Source organism: Ornithorhynchus anatinus, chromosome 2 (genome assembly GCF_004115215.2).
Source record: "Ornithorhynchus anatinus isolate Pmale09 chromosome 2, mOrnAna1.pri.v4, whole genome shotgun sequence".
Lineage (NCBI taxonomy): Eukaryota > Metazoa > Chordata > Mammalia > Monotremata > Ornithorhynchidae > Ornithorhynchus > Ornithorhynchus anatinus.
In genome coordinates, this window is record NC_041729.1 from 50,397,765 (window position 1) to 50,416,602 (window position 18,838).

Here is an 18,838-nt window from a genome sequence, read left to right on the forward strand (position 1 = left end):
TAGCTCCACTTGAATGTGATTTTTTTTTTTTTGTCTGTAAATGAAAGTTGCTGAGTGCGGGTGAGCATTTGCAGTATTCGACCGGGGCCGGAGCTCAGAACCAAAGACCACAAGGGGGAGCGATCGGTCTTCTTTATTTGCTTTATTTTTCCAATCCACGAGGGGCTGCCTGTTGTTCTGTCTCTTTTCTTTGTGAAAAATGCCGGAGTTTCATCTTTCACTAGAGGCTTCTCTTTCCTAGCACTTCTCCAGATAGAAAAATAAAACCTGCATACTTTTAGGCAGCCACTATTTCCCACGTGTTGCGATTTACTTCGAGAGAGGAGACAGAGAAGGGTACGGTTTAATTTTGGAAGACACAAAACCACAGCCTATTAGCCCACGCTTCCTTTTTCTAAGTATTGTTCAGGACAAGGGGGATGTGTCAGACGCCATGGGTTCTAATCCCGGCTCCGCCGCTTGTCAGCTGTGTGACTTTGGGCAAGTCACTTAACTTCTCTGGGCCTCAGTTACCTCATCTGGAAAATGGGGATTAAAACTGTGAGCCCCGCGTGGGACCTGATTACCCTGTATCTACCCCAGTGCTTAGAACAGTGCTTGTCACATAGTAAGCGCTTAACAAATATCAACATTATTATTATTTATGCAAATACACAAGCCTATCTCCATTTTCGCTCCCTCTAGAGGAAGGAGGGACTATGCATTTTTAGTTGTAAATGAGCCCTTTTTTAATGGTATTTGTTAAGCGCTTTCTATGAGTCAGGCACTGTACTAATTGTTTGGGTTGATACGTTCTAATCAGGTTGGACACATCCCTGTCCCACGTAGGGCTCACAGTCTTAATCCCTATTTTACAGAAGGGGTAACTGAGGCGCAGAGAAGTGAAGTGATGTGCCCAAGGTCCGATAGCAGGCAAGTGGTGGAGCTGGCATTAGATCCTACATCCTTCTGACTCCCAGGCCCGTGCTCTATCCAAATACCACAGTTATTTCGATTATTAGGGTGTGCTGCTTTCATATGGGCTTTTGCTGACTTATTGGATTCCAAGGACAAGCGAGCATCTCTCACTTGTTGCCCAGCAACGTGATTCCAAACCTCCGGAGGGCAGGAAAACTAAAGTGAAAGAGGACGGTACTCCACTTGCACGGAGACCACACTTGCAGATTTGATGTTAGCCATCGCCGGATGAAAAAGTGGAGTCCGTCCTTCAGTGGTATTTATTGAGCACTTGCTGTATGTAAAATACTTTACTAAGTGCTTGGGGGAGTTCAGGACACCAGAGTCGGTAGGCACGTTCCCTGCCCACTTCAAGCTTACAGTCCAGAGGGAATTAGAAATGCTTGTGCCCTGATTTATGCCTGCATCAGTTGCCACTGAAACAAACCCCCCCCCCCCCCCCCCCCCCCAGTTTGTGTAGAGTTGGAAAAGTTGCTCGAAAGAACCTTCCAATAAACATGTCAGGGAGTTTCAGAATCCTGTGTGAGTTGGAGATGGAATGGAAATACCTTCCTCCACTCAAAGGAATTTTTTATCAAGTCTATTGTAATGTCTAATGCCAACCTACTCACTGTACCTCGATCTCGTCTATCTCGCCGCCAAACTCTCGCCCACGTCCTGTCTCCGGCCTGGAACGCCCTCCTTCCTCATAGCCGACAGACTCCACCTTCAAATCCTCATTGAAGACGCATCTCATTCAGGATGCTTCCCAAGTCCATCATTTCCTCTTCTCCTACTCCCTTCTGCGTCGCCCTGATATGCTCCCTTTATTTATTTGCCCCTCCTCAGCCCCACAGCTCATGAACATATCCATAATGTATTTTTATTAATGTCTGTCTCCCCCTCTAGACTGTAACCTCGTTTTGGACAGGGAATATGTTTACCAACTCTATTATATTGTGTGCTCCCTGGCGCTTAGTATAATGCTCTGCATACAATAAGTGCTCAATAAATACAATTGATTGATATTCCGAAAGGTTTAGCCCCATTGTAGAGGAAACCGGGGAAAAAGGGTGGAGAAACGTAGCTCTTCCCCGGAATGCAGGAAGCAGAATGCAGGAGGAGTTGGTTGGTGGATCAGTGGGAAATCAGTCAGTCAATTGTATTGATTAAGCACTCACCATGTGCAGAGAACTGTACTAAATGCTAGGGAGAGTACAATAAAACAGTAAACACACATTCCCTGCCCACAGTGAGCTTACAGTCTAGAGGGAGAGGCAGTCATTAATAGAAATAAATAAATTACAGATGTGGACATAAATGCTTTGGGGCTGGGTGGAGAGATGAATAAAGAGACTAAGTCAGGGTGATGCAGAAGGGAGTGTTTGTAGAGAATAGATAGCATCTGCAGATCATTGTCTACACCTAGGAGATCTTTTCTGCCTCAGAACTTCTGTTGCCTTCTCTCCGCACCCCAGCCGCTCCTGCATCTTGGCCAGATTTTGGAGTGAGGGAATACTGTACTTACAGGGAAGGAGGAGAATAAAGGATGGCACCAGAATGGTAGCTGCCATAATATCCTGTATATCAAATCCAGTTTCAATAAAGGAAAGTGAGGAGGTGACAGTACCCTTCTTGTTGAAATTAGCCATGTGGATAAGCAAAGCCCCTCCCTCTGGGGTGTAAAATAAATGAGCCTGGTCTTCCAAGAGGTCAGATTGTGGGCAAATATAGCTAGTTTATAAAAGGGAAAATGTGGCCTCAATGAGTAGAAATATTTATATTTTTTTACTCATCTCAGCGACAAGGAAAGATGGTGCTGGACAGCAGAGCTTTGTAGGGGCCTGAAGAATTTCAGTCGGTCTGCAGGTCTGCTCTAAACCCAGTGAGTTTGCTGACTTTAAGCAACATTTTGAGGTGATATGTTTTCAGCATGATTATAGTGATTCCTGTTCCAGGCCATCTCTCATAATGGTTAGGTGTTTAGAGCCTTCTCTTTAATGTAATTGATGTTCGGGAAAAATGTTTTTCTCCAAACTGTAATTTTTATTTCTCACTATTCCTTTTCCTGGTAAACAACATTTTTTTTTGACATTTATTATCCTTGCCTGGCCCGGTTGTTTTCCTGCACGTCTGTTTAAAGGCTAGAGACATTAATTCATTTAAGAGCTTTTGATTACGGCTCCTACTAAAAAGTGGAGTGGACTACAAATCTAAGGCTGGGGTTTGGGAGCCAGAGACCTTATGGGAAGCAGCATAGCCTAGTGGGAAGAGCATGGGCTCTGCCACTTGGCTGCTGTGTGACCTTGGGCAAGTCACTTCACTTCTCTATGCCTCAGACACGTCATCTGTAAAATGGGGATGAAGACTGCAAACCCCATGTAGGGCACGAACTGTTTCCAACCCGATTACCTTGTACCTACCCCAGTGCTTAGAATGGTGCTTGGCACATAGTAAGCACTTAACAAATGCCATAATTATTATTAATTTTTATTATCTATTTGTTGCAGTTCAGGGCCACTCCCAGCGTGTTCCTCTTGCATGCGATGAAGCACATCAGACTCTCTCGCAAAAGGCAGGAGTTCCCCTTGAGGGGATTTGGAACTGATCATGAACACGTTATTTGAGGAGGGCATTAAATGGAGTTGGTCAGGTGATGGATAGTAGTATTGATTAAGGGCTTACCGTGTGCTGAGTACCGTAATAAGCCCTAAGACAGATAATTAGGTTCAGACAGGGTCCCATGCCCTCATGGGACTCACAGACCAAGAGTAGGAGATTGACAGGAAGATGAGATTAAGTTGTAAAGAGGGGGGTTTTTTATGGTATTTATTAAGCGCTTACTGTGGGCCAGGCACCGTGCTCAGGGCCGGGATAGATACGAGGTAATCAAATTAGTCCCAGTCCATATCCCACATGCGGCTTACAGTCTTGATCCCCATTCTACAGATGTGGTAACTGAGTCCCAAGGAAGTGAAGTGACTTGCTCAAGGTCACAGAGCAGGCAATTGGCAGAACTGGGATTAGAACCCAGGTTCTTCTGACTCCCAGGCCGGTGCTCTGTCCATTAGGCCATACTGCTATTCCTCCTTCTGGAGGAGATATGATTTTTTTTTAGGGCAGTTTTGAAGGCGGGGAGAATACTGGATCATCGGATATCAAGGGGGAGGAGGTCCCAGGCCCGAGGGAAGACCCGGCAAGGGGTCGGTGGTGGGATAGAGGTGATGGAGAGAGAAAGTAAACTGGCATTAGAAGAGCCAAGTCTGCGGGCCAGGGGCAAACTGATTGACTGTCGTAAAGTCAGTCGTAGCCAAGTTTTGTGTCTGCTGGGGGGGTCGCTTGACTCTTTGCTCTTGACTGGAGTCTTCTTGCCCTCTGGATAATAATAATAATAATGTTGGTATTTGTTAAGCGCTTACTATGTGCAGGGCACTGTTCTAAGCACTGGGGTAGATACAGGGGAATCAGGTTGTCCCACGTGAGGCTCACGGTCTTAATCCCCATTTTACAGATGAGGTAACCGAGGCGCAGAGAAGTTGTGACTTGCCCACAGTCACATAGCTGACAAGTGGCAGAGCCGGGAGTCGAACTCATGACCTCTGACACCGAAGCCCAGGCTCTTTCCACTGAGCCACGCTGCTTTCCCTAAGCAGCCAATCCTCTGGATCTTGGCTTCTCTTCCACCCTCTCAGTCAGCCAGTCAATCGTACTTATTGAGCACTTACTGTTCTAAGCGCTTGGGAGAGTACAGTTTAACAATAAGCAGACACATTCGCTGCCCACCGTGAGTTTATAGTCTGCGGGGTTGGGCAGGGGCGCGGAGGCAGATATTAATAGAAATAAATTAGAGATATGTGCATAAGTGCTGTGGAGTGGAGGCGATGAATACAGGGAGCAAGTGTCCCACCAAGCCTCTCACCTGGAGCTTAGAAATATTTCTTACTGATTGACTCCCAGTGACTTGTGAAGTGCTGCATATTAGAACACCTCTTTGCAAATAGGGGCTGCCTTGACATATAAGTAGGAAAAAGAAAAGAATCAGGCCTCGGAGCTATCTGACTTGGGTCTGAGCCTGACTGCACTCGCTTCGGCAGCACATATACTGAAATTGGAATGATACAGAGAAGATTAGCATGGCCCCTGCGCAAGGATAACACGTGAATTGAGAAAGCGTTCCGTATTTTTGCATTAATGCCTGTCTACTTGTTTTGATGTGTATATATTTATAATTCTCTTTGTATTGATGATATTGATGCCCGTTTACTTGTTTTGATGTCTGTCTCCCCCCTTCTAGACTGTAAGCCCGTTGTGGGCCGGGATTGTCTCCCTTTATTTCTGAATTGCACTTTCTAAGCGCTTCGAACAGTGCTGTGCACACAGTAAGCACTCAATAGATACGACTGAATGAATGAAAGGAGCAGTGAACAATAGACTGGATTAGTCCCGGACTTAGCTGGTATTGCTAAACAAATGTTTGGCGGTGGCAGAGACTTTTCAAAGGTTTCTTTAATTTCTTTATTTTTGTCCTTGTCCAGATGATTGCTCCTTGTTTTCCTTTAGCTGTAGGAATAGTAATGATTGGATTTATTGGGCACCTACTGGATTCAGAACAGTGTACTAAGCGCCAAGGGAGAGAATTACGTGGACTAGTAAAGTGGGGAAGGGTTCGCTGATAGGCACAAGAGGGAAGATACAGGTAGTCCAATATAAAATACGACAGAAAAGATACAGGTCAGAATCGAACAAGTCCAGGGGTAAAACTATCAGGAGTTATCGGGATTATGGGTTACCAGGAGTTATCAGGGTCATCGGGAGTTAATCAGTTGTATTTATTGAGCACTTACTGTGTGCAGCGCACTGTACTGAGCATTTGGGAGAAAACAGTAGAACAGACACATTCCCTGCCCACAACAAATTTACAGTCTAGAGGGGCTGACAGAAATAAAATTACAGATGTGTACATGAATTACAGAAGAGACCTGGTACAAGAGGGAGCACGGGGGGGACACCGGGAGGAGGACTCACAAATCAAAAGTCCCAGCGTCTAAAATGCAAAGACGCTGCAAGCCTGCAGCCCACCGCAACAGAGCGGTTCGGAGGCAACAGCCCAAGGCGGTGTGCTGGGAAGGTGGCAGGTGGATTGGGACGCTCAATAAGCCTCTAATGTGCCGGTCGCTCGTTCTTCTCATATGCCTGTGACCTGTTCCTTGTACTGGAAGATGTCACTGCTTTATGTAATTTATATAATTTGAAGTCAGACGACTCTGCTGGGTTGTGAGTCTCCTTGAAGGCAGAGATGGTGTTTACCGAACTCGGTTTTTTAAATTTATTTTTTCATTTTTATGGTTATTTGTTAAGCCAGACACTGTACTAAGTGCTGGGGTAGATACAAGAAAGTCCATTTGGATTCAGTCCTTTTCCTCTATGGGGCTTACAATCTTCATCCCAATTTTCAGCTGAGGGGACGGAGGCCCAGTGAAGTGACTTGCCCAAGGTTATCCAGCAGACAAGTGGCAGAGCCAGGATTAGAACTCAGGTCCCTTTGACTCCCAGGGCCGTGCTCTATCCACTAAGCCATGCCACTTCCGTGTTACAACTCTGTTGCATTCTCCCAAGTGTTTAGTATAGTGCTCTGCCCACAGTAAGCACTCAGTGGATACCGGTTATTGGTTGAGAGGGTGGAAAAGACAAAAAGCACACCAATACTCCATCTCCCAAGGGACAGGGATCATGTCTTTTTCCCACCTGTATGTTTAGTTTATTCTTTCCCAGAACTTAGTATAGTACTCATCAATGAGTGGTATGTATTGAGCACTGTACTAAGCGCTTGGGAGAGCCCACTACAGCAGAATCAGCAGCCACGTCCCCTGCCCCTGACGAGTTTACAGTTTAGCTACTTCACACAGTAAGCACTAATAGATATTCTTACTACTTCTGTTACTCCCAATGTGAGCATGGAAGCCTTTCTTCCAGCACTCAATCTTCTTGGAGGGTTGCCCTCTGCCCCCCCATCCCTACGCACACCCACGCACAGGTGGGGATTTGAGGGGCACAGCCCAGCTTCTAACCTTAGCTGGGGTGTCCCTGTAAATGGCATGCAGCTCCCAAAATCAGAACCCATGAATGATGAACCCCGAACCCTGTCCTGATGCATAGAAATAGCATAAATAGGGCCAAAAGGTTCAGTGGGAATCCCTGTTCAAATATGAAACGGATTGAAACCGAGCTGGAATTTTTCTCACGAGCGCTCTTAAGGTGTTGGGCAACCTCACCTGGGCACCATGTTGGATTTTCTTCCATGTTGCAAAGGAGTTGCTCATCAAGTCCGAAATCTTAAAAAAAAAACAAACCCCAAAACATATAGCAACATATTCTTGATTTACTTTTAATCACATTCTAGGCTGAAGGAGCTACGAAAGCAAGACTGTGGTTTTGAGATTCTAAAACTGGGCAAGGAAGTCAACATCATCGTCAAGTTTCCTAAAACATGGTTGTGCTGCTTAATCCCAGGTTTCAACAGATGCCCTGAAAGATTTCCTTGCTTTTCATTCGAGTTGCATTTGGATGTTCTTAGGTCCTGAGCTTCTGTGCTGATTCCCCTAGAAGGAACAGACATTTAGATTTCTCCCTTGCTGAGATTTTCAGCAAATCACCTTCTTCGCGGGTACTGACGCATTGGCTGCTCTTTTTTTTGTGTGTGTGCGATATTCATTAAGTGTCTACTATGTGCCAGGCACTGTTCTAAACACTGGGGTAGATGCAAGCTAATCAGGTGGGACACCATCCCCGTCCCACGTGGGACTCGCAGTCTTAATCCCCATTTTACAGATGAGGTCACTGGAGCACAGAGAAGATTTGCCCCAGGTCCCACAGCGGACAAGTGGTGGAGCCAGAATTGGAACCCAGGTCCTTCTGACTCCCACGTCCAGGCCCCAGCCACTAGGCTGCACTGCTTCTCAGTTGTTCTGAATTGGTTGTGGCCTGCAATGCTGGCTCATAACATTTTAAGAGATAAAGGTGATACTCACTCTTTGTAGGCAGCCCCCTTAGAAGAAGTTGATAGTCATGGAAAATCAGGTACGTAGAACAGTAAAATCATCTTATCCCTGTGAAACAGCGTGGACAGGCAGAAAGATCATGGGTCTAGAAGTCAGCGGACCTGGTTTCTAATCCTGGCTCTGCTCCTTGCCTGCCATGTGACCTAGGGCAGATCACTTAACTTCTTTGTGCCTCAGTTTCCTCAGTTGCAAAACGATGATTTAGTGCCTGTTCTCTCTCATGCTTAGACTGTGAGCCCCACGTGGGATGGGGACTGTGTTGGACCTGATTAACTCATATCCACCCCAACGTTTAGGACAGTGCATGACACCTAGTGAGCGCTTTACAAACACCGTGAAAAATGTTCAAGTTCATATATGCGAACACTTTATTTGAAGCGCTCTCTCATCCTTTGTGAAAGTGAACACCAACATTGGCTTTCAGAGATAGAAAAACATACCTCCTTTGAAGCGAAGAGAAGAAAGGGTGGAAAATGCTGAATTTCCAAGAACTGCCTTTTAATGAAATACTGTCTTAGAAGGTATGCTTTCCTCAATCTGACAGTATTTTGAATGTGGACAAGTCATTTTGGTAGTTTTCTCCTCTCCTCCCAAGAATGTTTGATGTTGCTCTCATCTGCTGCTGGATAATCCGGAGGTAGATTGAAATGTCACTTGGAGATTTCTAGGAAGACCCATTTCCAGTCTTTCTCCAAATTAGCAGTTTTTACTTACAATCTAGCTGTGATAAAGCAGAATACAAAGAGTCGCCAAAGTAAGGTGAAGTACACGAGGGGTCATTTGAAAGTGCATATTAAAGATCGCACCCGTTCTCCAAAGTGATTTAGGCCTATGATTTTAGTCTGGAAGTACCATTGGAAAATGAATGGTGGATTTTCTTCATGTCTTGCTGTCTGAAGTGGAAAATTTCAAGACAAAGGCAAGTATGTCGTTGAAGAGATTTGCTTTTTTGTTCCCCCTGAAAGCTGTCATACCAATGAGAGATGTGGCTCAAACAGCCAGAGGGGCGGGATGGATGTTCTTGCTAAAATCACTTTGCTCCTGAGTATATTACGTTAGGATGATCGTGCCGTGGAGTCAGAACCGAAGGGATACTTGCCTATTGGGCCGGAGCTCAGCTGTGGGAGTTAGGTTTGCATGAGTGTAGGAGGAGATGGCTTTCAGGAGAGATACCATATCATCTATCTTCACTAAGTTACTCATGTTCTTCAGGATCTTTCCTTTAGGGAAGGCACACTCCTCTTTATCTAAATCACACGAGGAGGTCGGATTATTGCAGAGCGACCCTGGATGCTTTCATCTGGGACCCTGAAAGTTTGACTCATATAAATTTCATTTGATCTCATACCTATCCCTGCGAGTAAGGTACCGGGATGAGGAGGTTATTCTGCTAATGTTTTGGTAATCACTCCGAGAACTGCACGTACTAGGGAGAAAGAAACATGGTTAAGGGAATCACTGCCGATTGAAGAAAAGTAGCTGCCACATCAGTCTTTACCAAGGTTTGAGTGATGATTCTTTAATAGGAATTTGCATTTCCTTAGGATGGAGAGAGAAGTATTGAAGAAACTGAAGAGGTCAGTTGTGAGATTTCCCGAGAGATTTATCTCTTAATGCGACTGGTGGGGAGATATTACAAATGGTGTGTTTGATGGAAAAAGGTAACACCTTCTAAGCAGAATGACAGAATCCCATTCCTGGACAGGATCTCTCCTGACCATCCTGAGGGTGAGGGAAAGCCCTCCTGAGAAACTTTGAAATCATGTCAGGGAAGGGAGTTGAATCTCCCAGGTTTGGAATCGCACAGTTGGAGAGTTGGCTCTGTGAAGGAATATGGGGAAGGAGGTGGTCCTCAGGCCCAGCTTCATCGAGCTGGTCCCTGAATTTGGGATTGGAATTCAGTCCTCGGGAGTACATCCCGAGGTTCATCTAATGTCGGCCTCTCCGGGGAAGATTCCTGTCTTAATCAAGAAAGTATTTGTAATCATTCATTCATTCAGTCGTATTTATTGAGCGCTTACTGTGTGCAGAGCACTGTACTAAGTGCTTGGAAAGTACAATCCTGTGGGGAAGGAGGTGGGTGGGGGAGGGAAGGGAGGAGCATGAGAAGCAGCGTGGCCTAGTGGAAAGAGCACAGGCCTAGGAATCAGAGGACTTGTGTTCTTATTCCCGCTCCACTACGTGTCTGCTGCGAGACCATGGGCAAATCACTTGCTCTCACTCTTCCTTATTTTAACTTCTTTCTCCTTCTGTAAGCTCCGGGGAAGGAAGAGTGAGAGCAAGTGTTTTTAAAAGTAAGCCCATCACTGGGCAGGGATTGTGTCTCTCTGTTGCCAAATTGCCCATTCCAAGCACTTAGTACAGTGCTCTGCACATAGTAAGCACTCAATAAATTCTATTGAATGAATAAAAGGAGAGGAGGGTTGGGACCTGAGATGTGGGTGGAGGAGGTAGATTTTGAAAGCAGGAAGGCCATCTCCTTTGAAAGATAAGCAAGTGGATGTTGGGGTGGGAGAGAGCAAGAGCAGTGAGGGGAAGATTTTAAAGAGTGCATACCAGAGCGTTTTGACTTTGTCAACAAAAGTGATTGGATTTTTTCAACTTGCTTCTGGTGAAAGAAACACAATGCCAGTGGAAGACTGCTTTTAAAGTCAAGTGAAACCTAAGTAGGTTTGCCCAGTATGGGAAATCAGACCGTTTCCATTGGGAAGAATTTTACATGTGACTTTATCCTCTGTGCTCCATTTCTTCACCTTGGTGCTGTTAATAAGGAAACGAAGCTGGGATTTGGCTTCTCTCTCCTCTCAGGAAGCTTAGTGAGTGAAATGGAGGGAATCAGTGTTCTAAGCAGAAAAGGCTAAAAGGCACAGGACTTTCCCCTCCTTTTTAGACAAGAGTTGCAGAGTTCTGAGGCTGCTGTGAGGAGATGTGAATCAATAAAAGTGACACACCTGTGCTCTCCACGCTGCCTCCGGCCAGTCATTGCATCATGCCCTTAGGGTGAGCAGAGGAGAGAAATGATCCCCTGCCACCCCTGATATAGCTAAATACTGACTTTTTAAATCGGTAAAATTCCAATAGCAGAATTGGAAACTGCACGGTCATTTGGAAAACAGCTAATGAAGTAGAGGTCACCTAGGCAAAGGAGAAAAGCCATAGGTTGGCAGCACTGAACTGCCAGAAGGACTTGTAGCAGATGGACCAAGATGGTCTCTGCATTGAGAGCAAAATTTGAGAAACGCAACAGATATTGGTAAAATCATTCAGAAAGAGGGAGGAAAGGGAAATGAAAGTTTAATGGAGTAAGAGGCTAAGGAGTGATTACCAGGTTCAGGGAAGCTACTATCTCTTACATGGCTAGGAGTCCACCAAGTTGCCCCATCAGTCAGTGTCAGTCAGTCAGTAGAATTTGGGAGATTACAATACAATAGAATTAGCAGAGGCAAGTTTCTGCCCAAAATGAGCATACATTCTAGAAGGGGAGACAGACTTAATATGAATAAATAGGAGAAGTAGGGCAACGGAAGAGAGTAAGAACACTTTGCTACCTATGGGATTAGAAAATAAAATTTAAGCAAACACTTTTTTTACTCATTAAGTCGTATTTACTGAGTTCTTACTATGTGCTTACTGAGTACTGTGTACTCTCCCAAGCAGTTAGTACAGTGTTTTGCACACAGCAAGTGCTCAATAAATACAATTGAATGAATGAGTACAATAAAACAATAAGCAGACACATTCCCTGCCCAAAACGAGCTTACAGTCTAGAGGGGGAGGCAGACATTAATATAAATATCTCATCAATAGAAGTAATATAATAATGTTGGTATTTGTTAAGCGCTTACTATGTGCCGAGCACTGTTCTAAGCGCCGGGGTAGACATAGGGGGATCGGGTTGTCCCACGTGGGGCTCACAGTCTTAATCCCCATTTTACAGATGAGGGAACTGAGGCCCAGAGAAGTGAAGTGACTCGCCCACAGTCACACAGCCGACAAGTGTTATGTTATCGTCATCGGCTCAGAGCAATGTTCTGTTTCCTACAGTGGCAACAGAATGCTTGGAGAAAACAAAATGGTTGCTCCTCCTGGACATGCATCATCCTACCTTCACAACTTTTTCATGAGTAACCGGCTATGGACTGCTTAACCATGAATTTATCAATCAATGAATGGTACTTATTGAGTGCTTGCTTTGTGCAGAGCACTGTACTGAGCCCTTGGGGGACTACAATGTAACAGAGTTAGTTGACACATTCCCTGCCCCAAGGAGGATATAGTTTAGAAGAGGAGCTTAATCCAAATTTTATCCCAGTCTTCCTTGAACCTATTGATGTTTCCTGTCTGCATAACTTCTGAAGGTAATGAATTCCTTGTGCTTACTGCCTGCAGCAGAAAGAAAGGTCTCCTTTTGTGTTTTTTCGCGCCTACTAACGTCAAGCTTCAATCGATGCCCCCTCGACCTGCTCTTGTGGGATTTGGCTCATAACAATTCTGTGTTTGCCCTCCTGACACCTGTCATGATTTTTGTAGGCTTCAGTCCCGTTCACTGTCAGCATTGTTCATCCATTTGGTCCCTGGGAGAGAGGTGGAGGACCGAAGTTGAGCTGGAAGGGAAGTGGCATTTTTTAGGATTACGATGCTTGTATCCCATGGGTGTCTGGTAAATCATGGAATGGAATAGTTTTGGGTGGGAGTGTCAGTTTCCCTGGATTTCCTCTTGTGCTCCTTCTACCACCCGAAGGTGGTGAGGAATGAGAATATGCTTGGTGACCCTTCCTTCCTCGGGCTGGGCAAAACCCCTCTTTTTTGGGCAGTCTCAGTAAGGCAACCTGTTCTCCGGCCTTCTCAATTTCATCCTCAATTAAGCAACGGCCTGAATGGACTTGATGGTTGGAATCAGATATTTGCCTGACCGAAAAGTGTAACGGGAAAGCAGTTACGAATTTAAAACGATAGATTGAAATGGGAACAATAAGCTAAATGTGCTTTGTTTTACCTTTATTAGTAATTTTCTTTAGAATTTATAAAATGCAAAACGTTGACCCTACATGGCCTTCTGAGTTTAGTCCCTTTTGTAAAGAGATGTCAGTGTTATTTATTTTCCCTCTTATTCTGGAGGTGATTTCTGCTCTGGATTCTGGACAGCTTGTAAAACACATTATTAATAAAGCAAACAGAAGTCGGCGATTTGAAGTGGTATCTAAGCCCAAACCAAATTCCTGTAGCGGTGGTTTTGAGGTTAATGGTCTCTGTTATCTAACTTAATGTGGAGGGTGTTTGAGTCTGAAGCCTGATGTCACGTTGGCCCCACCCTCAGTCAGTCTCCTGAAGGACACAGTAGCCTTCTTGATTTATTTTTCACTTTTGCCTCTTCATATTTTATTGTCTAGGCAGCCAAATTCAGTGGCGCTTTTCACTCCCTAGTTGATCTATTTCACAACTGTGTTTATTAGCTGTGGGTGATGAGGTGATATCTTCAACTCAAGAACAGCCATATTGTTCTGAAGGAGATTGAGGATCGAAGGGAATTTCTGAGGAGGCATGGCCAGAGTCCAAATCTTTAGGTGGTTTCAGCACTCTTGGTAAATTCCTCACGTTGCTGGTCCAGTGGCGTTGCTCTGTTTCATGCAGGCTGCAGCACTTAAGGAGAAGCCCAGCCATCTCCTCAGGGCGGTGAAATTGATTGTGGGCAGGGAATGTGTCCGCTTATTAGTGTAATGTACTCTCTGAAGCGCTTAGTGCTATGTTCTGCACACAGTAAGTGCTCAATAACTATGATTGAATGAATGAATAAATGCCATTGACTGACTGACAGATGTTCTCACCCTGAGGTGCTGTTGAAAAATCACAAAGTTCCTCTTTGTTCTCCAGGTGTTTGATGATCAGCCACAGGGTGGTGGGAGGGCCTCCTTAGGATAGGATATTTTGTTCACCTACCACAATTTGGAGTCTATCAAGTGATGAGCATTTCAGAGCTCAGCACCTCCCTTATCGCACCTTGGCCTGGAGGGATTTGTGTGGGGAGTGAGCTTGTGTGGGGAGTGACAAAAGATGACTGAAGTGGATGCCATGTGCTTTGCTAAAATGGAAATGGATGAAACTGTGATTAAGAAGTGAACAAGCCAGATATGAGCCTCTAAACTGAAAGCTTCTTGTGGGCAGGGGATTGTGTCTACCAATTCTATAGTATTGAACTCTCCCAAGTGCTTAGTACAGTGCTCTGCACGCGGTGAGGGCTCAAGTAACATTGGTTAGTGGCCTGGGGCTGCAGCCCGTTAGACTTCAAGCTCATTGCCGGCAGGGAATGCGTCTGTTGCATTGTCGTGTTATACTCACCCAAGCGCTTAGTTCAGTGCCCTGCACACGGCACTCAATAAATATGATCGATCGATGACTGGAGGGGCCTGAGGGTGCTGCTGCCACCCAGCTGTCCAGAGTCCAGTCCCAACATTTTGAAATATGTGGCGGCATTGGGCTGCCACAGCTATAGCTCTTCCCCTCCGGCTCCTTCCCTCCTCACTCCTGTAGCCCCACTGGCACAGGGCTGGTTGGGAATGAGGGCCCAGGATGGCCAGGTGCCCGGCTGGCGTAGTTTCTGGGGCTCACCAGTTCAGCTCCTGGCGGTTCCAGCAGAGCAGGTTATGCTAGAGTATCAGCAGCAGCAGTGTAGAGGAGCTCCTCAGGAAAAAAGACAGCCAGTGATGCGTGAAAAGGAAGCCCAGAGGAACACAGGGCTACTGGGGCATCCGTTACCGGTTTTTTCGTTGCATCCTCCCGAATGACCTGTCTCACAGGAGTGGGGCAGATAGAAGCTGGTACCCTATGGCTTGGGGCTTCTTCTCAGTAATTTTCAGGGCCGCACCACCCTCTCTTACCTGCCGCTCCCGGAGGGAAGACCTTCCCTCAGAGGCAGGATGGAGCGGAAACCTCTTGCCCACCTTTTGTAATTTTGGAAAGGCTGTGACTGTCAGACCAGGTCGGTCCCGGCTGGAGTGCCGATGAGCCTGAAGGCTGTTGCATTTACGATAATGTGTTTCCAGCTGTATGCTCAGTATACTGTTCTGCTCAGAGTCAGCGCTCAGCTCAGTACCGTTTTTGTAAAAAATAGTATTTGTTAAGCACTTACTATGTGCCGAGCACTGGTCTAAGCACTGGAGTAGATACGAGGTAATCAGGTTGGACACGGTTCCTGTCCCGTAACGGATTCACAGTCTTAATCCCCATTTTACAGTTGAGGTAACTGAAGCCCCGAGTCGTGAAGGGACTTTCCCAAGGTCATACAGCAGACAAATGGCAGAGCCGGGATTAGAACCCAGGTCTTTTTGGCTCCCAGGCCCGTGCGCTATCGACTAGGTGACACTGCTTCTCTGCTTAATGTTATTTTGCTTTTGGTGGTGATGGTGTTGATGCTGGTTGCTTTTTGGTGAAGTTAGGGTATTTCTTTTTTTTGGCTCATCTTCTTTTATATTGTATGGGTCCCCTGTGGGCTAGGGGTTGGCTGAAGTAATTTCCTTATACCTTTCTCCAGCATTTAACAAATGTTATGAAGATGATTAATAATGCTAATGGTAACATAGAGCAATATGACATAGCTTTGGTCTACTAGGATGCAACTGTGACAGGCAGCTTGGCCTCCCTCTCCACCTCCTCCTCTGTATATTCATTCATTCATTCATTCATTCATTCAATAGTATTTATTGAGCGCTTACTATGTGCAGAGCACTGTACTAAGCACTTGGAATATACAAATCGGTGACAGATAGAGACAGTCCCTGCCTTTTGATGGGCTTACGGTCTAATCGGGAGAGACAGACAGACAAGAACAATAGCAATAAATAGAATCAAGGGGATGAACATCTCATTAAAACAATAGCAAATAAATAGAATCCAGGCGATGTACATTTCATTAACAAAATAAATAGGGTAATGAAAATACATACAGTTGAGTGGATGAGCACAGGGCTGAGGGGAGGGGAAGGGAGAGGGGGAGGAGAGGGAGAGGGGGGAAAAGAGGGCTTAGCTGAGGAGAGGTGAAGGGGGGGTAGAGGGAGCAGAGGGAAAAGGGGGGAGCTCAGTCTGGGAAGGACTCTTGGAGGAGGTGAGCTTTAAGTAGGGATTTGAAGAGGGGAAGAGAATTAGATTGTCGGGGGTGAGGAGGGAGGGCGTTCCGGGACCGCGGGAGGACGTGGCCCGGGGGTCAACGGCGGGATAGGCGAGACCGAGGGACGGTGAGGAGGTGGTCGGCAGAGGAGCGGAGCGTGCGGGGTGGGTGGTAGAAAGTGAGAAGAGAGGAGAGGTAGGAGGGGGCAAGGGGTTGGAGAGCCTTGAAGCCTAGAGTGAGAGTATATGCACACACATATATACACACATACACACAAATACACACAACCTTTCTCTCTCTCTTTCTCGGCCTGATTTGAGTTTTGAAAAAAACTCGGAGCGGTGGAGCAGATTTATGAGCACCGACAGATTTCGAAGAGCCCTCCACCTCCGCCTTCCCCACACTTCTTTATAAGTTCCCCTCTCTGCCGCTCACCTCTGGTGAGAGGGGATCTAGGTCGGTGATGATGGTTCAAAAGTCATTACAAAAAAAATTCAGGAAAAGCAAGCGGCAGAGAAGAATCAAAATTTAATTTGCTAACTCCCAGGAAAAACAAAAAGAAAATGCAGTCGGTGGGCCTAATGGAAATCAAGCAGAGGACCTGAAATAAATTGAACTTACTCTGCTTTTTCTTTCCAATTTCCATTTCCTTTTTGTTCGGCTTTCAGGGGTATCTATATTGGAGGGGGGAAATGGATTCTGAATGTTCTTGCTGAAGGCAGACACTTTTGTTTCCATCTCAGAACCAGCTCTCCTCGGCGTACCTCTAGATAAATTGGTGCATGGCCAATGCAGATATAGGGGGCCAAATGCAATCCTTTTGGCTGAATGACTTTTTAAAACAACTACTTTCTAGGCTTGCTTCCTTGCCAACCAACACAAGATTATTTTTTTTTTCCCAGTCTCCCGCTTATCGTCTTAGCCTGTCTTTTCCTCAGAGGAATTCAGAGAGTGAAATAATAATGGTCCTTTTTTTTCCTGTGGGCTGGTGGGTTGTTACACTAATCCAGCTTTGCGATTCTGTAGGAAATGTGTGAAAAACGCATTGACAGTTTTTCCAGATGACCCCCGCCTCGCCCTTAGCTCCCTGAATTCTGGATTATGGGCAGGCACTGAAGGTTTTTTGGAACCGTGGACTACTTTTGCATGTTCACCTCCCTCTCTGCCAGCTAGACTTTTAAATGCTCTTGTTTGAGAGAGGACTTTCCCCATAGGGGGTGGGAAAAGACAAGGTATATTAAGCAGGTTCCCCCTGCCTCCATGCCGTTAGCACTCCATGCAGGAACTCAGCGAGCAGGGTTGGCAAAGTGCTCAAACCTGCTTCTCTTTCCTCAGCTCCTTTGCGCAGATTTTTGGCTCCGACGTTTTCATGATGGATCACCGGCTGAGCCTTTCGCTGATGGGAGACTCCAGCACGATCCCCATTACGGAGTGGGAAGCAGCATTTCCTAGTGGAAAGAACACGGGGTTGGGAGTCAAACTGTCAAATCGTCAGACTAGACAGTAAGCTCGTTGTGGGCAGGGAATATGTCTGTTTATTGTTATCTTGTACTCTGCCAAGCACTTAGTACAGTAGCGCTCAATAAATACTATTGAATGAAAGGACATGGGTTCTAATCCTGGCTCTGCCACATGTCTGCTGTGAGACCTTGGTCAGGTCACTTAACTTGTTGGTGCCTCAGTTTCCCATCTGTAAAATGAGGATTAAGACTGTGACTCCCCCTCCCCCCCAGGGACTATGACCAACTGATACGCACTGGAGTAGATACAGGATAATCAGTTTAATCAGTTTAACAGTGCTTGGTGCATCGTAAATGGTTAGCAAATGCCACAGTTATTATTAAGATAAACTGTTCTCTACACAGGGCTCCTTTTTTGTAAACTTTAAAGAGGACCCTGTGATCCAATTTTTAGGGGGATAAAACTGGATAATTTTCCATTGGAAGGTGTTTAAAAATTCAGTCAGGTTCCTGTCCAGTGCTCATTGAAATCTCAGTAGTTTGAGTACCTCATCATGCTCCTCTCCCTACTACACTCAGCCCGACACATCTCTCCTCTGGTGCCAACCTACTCACTGTAACTCGATCTCGTTTATATCTTGCCGCCCACATCCTGCCTCTGGCCCGGAAAGCCCTCCCTCTTCATATCCAACCGACAATGACTCCCCACCCTTTTCAAAGCCTTATTGAAGACACATCTCATCCAAGGGGCCTTCCCTGACTAAACCCTCCTTTCCTCTTCTCCCACTCTTTTCTGTGTCACTCTCACTTGCTCCCTTTATTCATCCCCTCTCCCAGCCCCACAGCACTAGCAGCATGGCCCAGTGAATAGAGCACGGGCCTGGGAGTGAGAAAGTCATGGGTTCTAATCCCGTTCCGCCACTTCTCTGCTGTGTGGCCTTAGGCAAGTCACTCCACTTCTCTGTGCCTCAGTTACCTCATGTACAAGTAGGATTAAGACTGTGAGCCCTATGCGGGACAAAGACTGTGTCTAACCTGATTGGCTTGTATCCACCCCAGCACTTAATACTGGCACTTAGTAAGCACTTAAGAAGTCCATAATTATTATCATTTTTTATTATTTTTGTATCTGTAATTTGTTCACATTAATGTCTGTCTCCCCCTCTAGACTGTAAGCTCATGGTGGCCAGGGAATTTGTTTATTGTTGTAGTGTGCTCTCCCAAGCGCTTAGTACAGTGCTCTGCACACAGTAAGTGGTTAGCAAATGTGATTGACTGAGAGA

At 45.8% G+C, this 18,838-nt stretch overlaps 1 protein-coding gene and 1 non-coding gene across 8 annotated transcripts in view; both read left to right on the top strand.

The window, feature by feature from the left end:
• SNX29 (sorting nexin 29) overlaps positions 1-18,838 on the top strand; it is a 553,944-nt gene that overhangs the window by 101,590 nt on the left and 433,516 nt on the right. The gene's annotated exons all lie outside the window — the stretch shown is intronic.
• LOC114809312 lies at positions 5,015-5,121 on the top strand. The gene has a single exon (XR_003757099.1). It is a non-coding gene; the product is annotated as a U6 spliceosomal RNA (small nuclear RNA).